General features: G+C 48.4%; 1 long non-coding RNA gene across 1 annotated transcript in view; it reads right to left on the bottom strand.

Annotated features, from left to right (window-relative positions):
- Window positions 1-7,358: 7,358 nt before the first annotated feature.
- Window positions 7,359-9,496, bottom strand: part of LOC119296980 — a 14,172-nt gene continuing 12,034 nt past the window's right edge. The window contains exons 2-3 of the long non-coding RNA XR_005145475.1: window positions 7,559-7,646; window positions 7,359-7,402 (exon numbers count right to left, since the gene is read on the bottom strand). This is a non-coding gene — a long non-coding RNA (uncharacterized LOC119296980). The remainder of the gene's footprint in view (window positions 7,403-7,558; window positions 7,647-9,496) is intronic.

Here is a 9,496-nt window from a genome sequence, read left to right as displayed (position 1 = left end):
CAAACTAGAGCCCCTTGCAGTGCAACCTCGGGGAAACTCGAGGGCTGGTTTTAGTTGTACGGATTGCTTATCCGGTGTTGCCCTGAGAACGAGATATGTGCAGCTCCTATCAGGATGTCGGCGCATCGGGTGGTCTTGCTGGACTTGTTTTACCATTGTCGAGGATGTCTTGTAACCGGGATTCCGAGCCTGATCGGGTCTTCCCGCTAGAAGGAATATCCTTCGTTGACCGTGAGAGCTTGTGATGGGCTAAGTTGGGACACCCCTACAGGGATTTGAACTTTCGAAAGTCGTGCCCGCGGTTATGGGCAGATGGGAATTTGTTAATGTCCGGTTATAGAAAACCTAAAGTTGACCTTAATTAAAATACTTCAACCGCGTGTGTTACCGTGATGGTCTCTTCTTGGCGGGGTCCGGGAAGTGAACACGGTGTTGGAGTTATGCTTGACGTAGGTTGTTCTAGTATCACTTCTTGATCATAGTTTCTCGACCGTGCTTTGGCATTCTCTTCTCGCTCTCCTTTTGCGTATGTTAGCCACCATATATGCTAGTCGCTTGCTGTAGCTCCACATCATACATTTACCTTACCCATAAGCTTAAATAGTCTTGATCGCGAGGGTGCGAGATTGCTGAGTCCCTGTGACTCACAGTTACTTCCAAAACTAGTTTGCAGGTGCCGATGTTTCCGAGCAGGTGACGCAAACAAGCTCAAGGTGGAGCTCGATGAAGATCTTGTCCTTCGTGTTGTTTCGTTCTAGTTGATCAGTAGTGGAGCCCAGTCGGGACGATCGGGGATTTGTGTAGCATTTGGGGTAGTCTTCTTTTATTTTGGTTCCGTAGTCGGACCTTGAGTGTATTTGGATGATGTAATGCTTTATTCATGTAATTGTGTGAAGTGGCGAGTGTAAGCCAACTATGTATCTTTTCCCTTATTGTATTACATGGGTTGTGTGAAGATTACCTCACTTGCGACATTGCTTTCAATGCGGTTATGCCACTAAGTCGTGCTTCGACGCGTGGGAGATATAGCCGCATCGAGGGCGTTACAGGCCATTAAGTCGCAAGTATTGGCCGACTTTGTCACCGAATGGACGGAGGCCTAACTCCCTAAAGACTACGGCGCATACTCCAATTCGATCATGCACTTCGACGGTTCTAAAATGCTGGTTGGTCTAGGGGCTGGCGTCTTCCTGACGTCCCCAACCGGAGATACCGTTCAGTACGTATTGCAAATATTGTATACAGACTCCAACAACGCAGCCGAATACGAAGCTCTGTTGCATGGTCTTCGGATGGCAGTCTCCATGGGCATTCAACGCCTGGAGGTGCGTGGGGATTCAAACCTTGCAATATCCCAAATAAATGGAGACTTTGACGCCAAGGATCCGAAAATGGCGGCCTACCGAAATGCCGTCCTAAAAATGTCAGCTCGATTCGAGGGACTCAAATTTCACCATGTGGCTCGAGAAAACAATCAAGCGGCGGATATCCTCACCCGCATCGGTGCAAAACGCGATGCGGTCCCCCCCAACATATTTCTGGAAAGGCTGTTCAAGCCATCCATAGTATGGGAAGGGGACACCAGTAACAATAGTCCGGACCCGGCCAAAATGCCCGATACCAAATACTCTGACACAATCGGAGGCTCCACCATCGAAATAACACCTTCAGCCCACGTAATAATGGCCATTATCGCCCCGTGGACAGAACCATTCCTGGACTACCTAACTAGGCAGGAACTTCCGGAGGACCAAAATGAGGCACACTGCATAGTGCGGTGATCTAAGGCCTGCAGGGTCCACGAGGGAGAACTCTATAAAAAAAGCACTACCGAAGTCCTTCAAAGGTGCATCTTCGAAGAGGAAGGGCGGAACCTTTTGGCAGAAATCCACGCCGGACTCGGCGGTCACCATGCCGCAGCCCGGGCTCTTGTAAGCAAGGCCTTCCGTACAGGATTCTATTGGCCAATGGACCGGGCAGATGCATAGGACTTGGTCCAACATTGCGCCGGTTGCCAGCTCTTTGCAAATCAAAGCTACATGCCACCCACCGCCCTCCGAATAATCCCCATCACGTGGCCCTTTGCGGTCTGGGGGCTTGACATGGTTGGACCCCTTAAAGGGGGAACCCACAAGAAAAAATACTTACTGGTCATGGTGGATAAATTCACCAAATGGATAGAGGCCAAACCTGTTAAAACAGCCGAATCCGGACCAGTGATAGACTTCATATCTGGGGTCGTACACCATTATGGCGTCCCCCACGGCATCATCGCTGACAACGGCACGAACTTCACAGCCGATGAGGTAAAACTCTGGTGCAACAAAATGGGCATCAATCTCGATTATGCTTCAGTCTATCACCCACAAACCAACGGTCAAGTCGAGCGAGCAAACAGTCTTATAATGACCGGCATTAAACTTAGATTAGTGCGTTCCTTAACAGAGTCTAACACGCACTGGGTAGAGGAGCTCGACTCCGTACTCTGGGGGCTGCGGACCATGCCGAATCGTAGTACCGGATATACACCCTTCTTTATGGTGTACGGCGCAGAGGCAGTCTTGCCCTGTGACATAATTCATGACTCACCTCGAGTGCGCATGTACGAAGAAAGAGAAGCCGAGATCGATCGGCAGGATAGTCTGGACACCCTGGAGGAGGAGCGCGACGTAGCCAAAGCCCGTTCCGCATTTTATCAGCAACAAGCTCGCAGATACCAAAGCAGAGAAGTACGGGCCAAAACTTATAACGTTGGCAAAGTACGCCTGCCGGATAAGAAAAAGAACAAGCTCGAGCCCAAATGGGAAGGTCCCTTCATTATTGACCAAGTTCTGACCGGTGGAGCATACCGACTGCGGGATGCATCGACTAGTCGACTCGAGCCGAACCCATGGAACGCGGCCAGGCTCCGAAGATTCTACGCCTAGCACCGGACTCTATGTTCGTCCCCTCCCTTTGTCCATTTTTTGCATATACATTATATGTCTTGTTTTTCTTTCTTCCTTTATTTTATTCTTTCTCTAGGCCTTCAAGGGCCAACTTGTGCCTCGCTTGCACATTATAGATGCGCTAGCCGCGCTCATCATACCTGGGGGCTTCTTTTACAGAAGCTTAATTATTTATCTGGGCCTCAGGCCCCGAACATGTGTCATGCTTCCGCATGTACCTTTTTTCGCCATTATATGCATCGATATGACTTAAGTTTTGGCCAAACTGGGTTGCTTGGCTCTTGTATTTATGCCCTACGTTCCCGTTAATTCGGCTAGGGCATAAGGGGACCACATCTGCGATTGTTACTGTCGGGTCACCCGGACGTGTACCTCAGACTGGGTGAAGCCGAAAGCTAGCATTCTTAAGGGCATATTCGGTCGGTGAACAAAAGATGATTTTTATTTATTGTCCATATCTGCCCCCAGATGTTTTTCCTGCATTTCCTATCGCAGTCCGGACATGCACTTTAGGGCATGCTTACCCAGGGAAAGGAACCCTTAATGGAACTATTCTCCCTGGAAGATGTTTCTTACTACCCATGTAATATAACATAACTAGTTGGGCACTTGTCTGTTCAAGCACTTATGACCCCTACGCCTGGTCTCCACGCATGCCCCGGTTCTTACATAACTATGCGAGTATTCGAATACACTCCGTACTATCGGGTCCCGAGGTTGAAGCGAAAAGGTCTGCCAAGACAAATGATCTACAATCCGGCTAGAAGGCATTATACTTGTCACTTTCATTACATAGTCATGCAGACTGACTTATTTCCTCTTCTATACCATCCAAACAGGCGGTCTAGCTTACAATCCTATTGGGAATACTTTGCGGCTAATTCTACTTGCCCATAAACTAAGCTAACGGGGATCTCTTTTTTGTCGGGCCCCACAGGTCCGACCTCGGCCATGTGATTTGGGTCTGCCTTGGTATACCGCGTCTTCACCATGGCCCAGGCTTCTCTGGCACCCTGTCGGCAGGCTGATATCTTCCATAATCGGAACCCCGCCGTGCTCCCTTGAGCTTCTCCGCAAGCTCTGCAACGCCCTTTGGCAGGGAAATGAACGGCCACAAGGCCTGGGCAACACCCTGCATCACCTGCCGAACTTGTTCGTGCAGATGTGACAGCTCGGATAGAAGATCACCCGCAGACCCGGGCATTTCCTCCGCGGGACGACCCGTCAGCATACCTACATACATAACGGTGTTAGTCGGCTTCTTCGCCGAACTCCTTTAAAAGGATTCGTTCAAGCACTTACTGAAAATGCTGCGCCGAAGCCGCTTATTCTCCTTCTCGGAGTCTGCAAGCTGGCCCCGAACGTCTTTTAGTTCCACGCTCAGCTTAATATTGGCGTCTTGGAGATTGTTTTTCTCCCGCCTAACCTTAGTCAGCACGCGTTTGCCAGCCTCTAGCTGTCGCATCACATGCTGGTCCTCCGGATTTTCTACGGATTCATCTGCAACATCTGTTGTTAGATCTACAGTCGTGCCGCACATTATATGGTAACCATCATTCTTTAAAAGTAAATGTTACCAGCAGGTGACTTTTTCGGTTCCTGCAATGCGGCCACAGCAGCCCGCAGTTGGGTCTTGCATTCCTCTAGCTCCTATGACAGCCCAGTATTCTTCTCTGTAAGAACCTGCACAATAAAAATGATCCTTAAATCAGTTCTGCTAATTGTTTCAAGTCTCAGGGGCTACTGATACATATAAATCGTCAGATTTACTTACCCGTACATCCTTTACATACTGATCCGTGGCTCTGGCTAGACCATCTTGAGCAGCTCGGAGGTACGCCTCTCCAGAATTGAAGGCATCAAATGCCTCTGGTGAGAAACAAGCGTCACGGAGTACGGCCCGGCGGCGCCTATGATTCATGGCGCTTTCCACCTCTGAGTTTGTAGCAGATAATCTATCTACATCCTCTGTAGGGGGATTATCCAGCGCCCGCCCCATATCGGCCTCTGCCTCTATGTCCGGTCCTAGCGCCCGGCTGGTGGAAGCGTGATTAGTAACATCGCCGGACATATTCCGGCGAGCATTTTTTCTGTTAAAGAAACACGGACGTCATTATATTTCGAGAAATACGACAACCACGGAGCGGGATTTATTATACCTTTGCGCCGGTGTCTCCGTCCTGACCGCCTTCCTTTTTGGCCTACCCGGCCTCGGTGCCTCCTGTTGGCGCGTTGTTGCGGGTTCGACAGGGAGTCCCGGATGCCTTCCCTGTAAAAATGCCATGTGTATATGGTGGGTGAAGTGTCTAAAAGGGGATCCTAGTTTTGGAGTTGGGATTTTTGGTTTTTCTTACATGCGATGCAGGGAGCAGTCCGGGATAGTCGGTCGTAATGGCCACCATGGCATTGTCCCCGCTTAACTGATAGAATTGTCGGTCTATCAGCTCCACGAATATAACCGAATCTTCTTCAAGTCCGGAGTCGAGGGCCCGGTCAGGGTCCTCTTTTGTGGAGAAGGCCTGCTGACCTCCTTTATGGCTTTTCGCAGTTCCTGCCGCAAATTGGCAAGGTGAATACTTACGACAAAGAATGCAGGAAAAATGGGAGCAGGGAGATATAACTTACCCAGCTTGGAGGATTGTACATGGAGAATCCATCCCGTGGCTTGATGCGGGTGAACTCCTCTTCCTCACCCTTGAACAATTCGGACAGAATTTTCGCTAAAGCGGTAGCATTGTCCGGACCCTTACGCCCGCAGCGGATGGCGTCATCCGCGCCGTTATAACACCACAGGGGGTGCCCATGATATTGAAGTGGTTGCACTCCCCGCATTACGCAAATCGACATAACTTCAATTACTGTCAATCCTGATCGAGCCAGTGCTTTAATTTGGTTCGTCAGATAGAGGACTTCTCCATTGTCTTCCACCTGGGGGCTCCGTGGGCGCCAACTTCGGCGTTTCTTCAAAGGAGCATTGTTGAACTCAGTAAGACCCCGCCGAACAGGGTCCGGAAGGGGAATGTCCTCCATATAAAACCATTCTGAAGGCCAGTCTTCGGATGACTTCTTCGGAGTACCGGACAGGTATCTGGTATCGGCGATGCGCCATATTTCGGCTCCGCCCACTTGATAAAGTGACCCCCTCTGTGTGCGAGGGACGAGGCAAAATAGCCTTTTCCACAGCTCAAAGTGAGCCTCGCAGCCCAGGAACAACTCGCAAAGAGCCACATAGCCGGTGATATGTAGGATGGAGGCGGGGGTGAAATTGTGTAATTGGAGGCCGTAGAACTCCAGGAGCCCGCGGAGGAACGGATGAATTGGAAATCCGAGTCCCCTTAATAGATAGGGAACAAGGCAGACCCGTTCCCCCATAGAGGGACAGGGAAAGCTCTCCGCTTGCTCCCCGCCATTATAGGTGGCAAGCCCGGCTCGAACGGGCACCATGTACGCCGGAGGGACAAATCCCTTAGTCTGCAGTTCTACTAAACGACTGTGTGGGACTGAACACCTCTCCCAATCGTCGGGCTTAGGGCTACAGGGGCGGGAGGAGGAGCTACGGAGGTCGGCCATGCTGGAATGGATCTTCCTGAAATGCGCTCTGATGGATTCTCGCTGGGGGAGGATGGTATGGATTGGATCTAAGGATCCCCATCCCTTTAATAGACAATTTATTTATCTGGCTAGGGGGGTGAATGTAAAAACGCTCTGGCACCTCGTATTCATTCGACGCATGGGAGATAGCCCTTATTGGGCACAGAAGCCAAGAGGTCCAAACATTTATGGGACCGGACACTGCTTTACAAACATTCGGAAGATGGAGAAGAACCCGCCTTGCAATGCCGAAGACAACTGTGTGCCGGACTCATTGTCATTGAAACTGGTTCGGGGGCTACTAAGGGAGTCCTGGATTAGGGGGTGTCCGGACAGCAGGATTATATCCTTTGGCCGGACTGTTGGACTATGAAGATACAAGATTGAAGACTTCGTCTCGTGTCCGGATGGGACTCTACTTGGCGTGGAAGGCAAGCTAGGCAATACGGATATGTATATCTCTTCCTTTGTAACCGACCTTGTGTAACCCTAGCCCCCTCTGGTGTCTATATAAACCGGAGGGTTTTAGTCCTTAGGACAACATACAATCATACCATAGGCTAGCTTCTAGGGTTTAGCCTCTCCGATCTCGTGGTAGATCAACTCTTGTAATACTCATATCATCAAGAATAAATCAAGCAGGACGTAGGGTTTTACCTCCATCAAGAGGGCCCGAACCTGGGTAAAACATCGTGTCCCCTGTCTCCTGTTACCATCCGCCTTAGACGCATAGTTCGGGACCCCCTACCCGAGATCCGCCGGTTTTGACACCGACAGCAAGCTTGCCTAAGGTGTAGCGAACACCGACTTTAGTAGCAGCACAAAGGACTCCTACCTGCCTCATTCCACCACCCAGTGTCTTCCTAAGATAAATTGTGAAAGATGTTCATCTAAAGCTCCTTGGAGATATCTGTAACAATATAAGGATGACATTTATACAATGATGTTCAATTATTTCTTTAATATAGTCATGTACGGTTTACATTTCTGCGCAAGTTAACTAACTCAAGATAGATTACCTTGTGCTTCTACTTGTACTTCTACTTCATCTTACATATTCATATCTTCAGGAGAAAATGGATCTCCCAGACCTCAACTTCACTCCACCTGCAGAAGATGCGGATGAAATGGATGAAGATGCAGAAAATGAAATGGAAGGACATGTAGGAGAAGAAATGGAAGGAGATACAGAAGAGGGGATGGAAGGAGATGAAATAGTTCAAAATCCAGGTACAGTTACAGTTGATCATTCCATCATTTCATCACTTGATCATTCCATCACTTCATCACTTGATCATTTCATTTAATCATTTCTCTGTTGTATGTCTTGGTACAGGCGTTGGTCAAGTTGCTAGGAAATATAAAACCCTCAATAACCAGCAAAAATTTGCTGCTCATGTAGCAATGCATACACTTTGTATGAGTAGAGGAGGCACTTTTTTGGGAACTGATAAGCAAGACATTGCAAAAAAATTTGGAGTGGGTGTTTGGAATATACAAAGAATTTGGAGGAAAGCAATGAAGCAAATTAGCGAAGGTAAAGAGGTGGATGTTTCTAATCAAAAAAAGGAAATTCTGGAAGAAGGCCTAAGGACATTAACCTAGAAAAACTCCTAACGATCCCATTAAACAAAAGGTCTACCATTAGGTCACTTGCCTGGCAACTGGGATGTAGCCCTACCACACTTCATAGTAAGTTCATGTTAAACTTGATAAGGAGGCATACAAATTGTGTGAAGCCAGCTCTAAAGGACCAGAATAAGAAGGATAGGATGAAAGTTTGTTTGTCGATGCTTGATGAGGCAACAACAACAACAACTGCAAGGCCTAAGTTGAAGACTATGCGTAATGTTGTCCATATCAACGAAAAGTGGTTTAACATGACAAAGAAGAATAAAACATATTATCTTATGGATGGGAGGAAGAGCCTACGAGGCCCATACATGGCAACTGTATTGGCAAGGTGATGTTCTTGACGGTCGTTGCTAGGCCGAGGTGGGACAGTGAAGGAAACGTGACCTTCTCTGGGAAAATCGGTATCTGGCCATTCGTGAAGGAAGTTCCTGCTCAAAGGAGAAGCGACAACAGGCCCAAAGGTACAATAGAGACAAAATCAATAAAGGTCGACAGAAAAGTGATGAGGGAGTTCCTGATAGAGAAGTTTTTGCCAGCAATACAAGCTGTTTGGCCCGAAGGTGATGCTGGACAGACCATCTACATTCAGCAGGATAATGCTAAGCCCCATATCTTGCCAGATGACTCGGAATTTCTAGAAGCTGTCGCAAAAACTGGACTTGACATCAGAATAATACAACAACCTCCCAACAGTCCTAATTTGAATGTGCTTGACCTTGGGTTTTTCAACTCGCTCCAATCCTTGACAGATTGTCTGAGTCCTAAAACACTACAAGACCTTATTAAGGGTGTTTTGGAGGAATTTGAAGGCTATGACGTTTACAAGCTCAACAGAATTTTACTAACTCTGCAGACGTGCATGGTTGAGATCCTGAACCATGCAGGGGGCAATGGATATAAAATACCCCGTGTAAACAAGGAAAGGCTTGAGGGGCTTGGGCAACTACCTCCAAGATTATCATGCCCTACAGAGGTGTATGCAAATGCCCTGCACAACTTAGGGCTAATGGAGAGGGTTCATTAATGGAATATGAGCTTGTGATGATGCCTGCAGTGAGGTTGTGATGCTAGTGATGATGCTTGCAATGAGGCTCTGATGCTAGTGATGAGGTTGTGATGCTTGTGATGCTATTGATGAGGTTGTGGTGCTAGTGATGATGGTTGTGATGCTTGCGATGAGGCTCTGATGCTAGTGATGATGCTTGTTATGCTTGCGATGGGGCTGTGATGCTAGTGATGATGCTTGTGATGCTTACGATGAGGCTGTGATGCTGGTGATGATGCTTGTGATGCTTGCAGTGAGGCTCTGATGCTAGTGATGA

The sequence above is a fragment of the Triticum dicoccoides genome, chromosome 5A (genome assembly GCF_002162155.2).
Source record: "Triticum dicoccoides isolate Atlit2015 ecotype Zavitan chromosome 5A, WEW_v2.0, whole genome shotgun sequence".
Taxonomy (NCBI): domain Eukaryota; kingdom Viridiplantae; phylum Streptophyta; class Magnoliopsida; order Poales; family Poaceae; genus Triticum; species Triticum dicoccoides.
The sequence above is the reverse complement of the archived record's forward strand: the minus strand, read 5'-3'. Positions and strand labels throughout refer to the sequence as shown.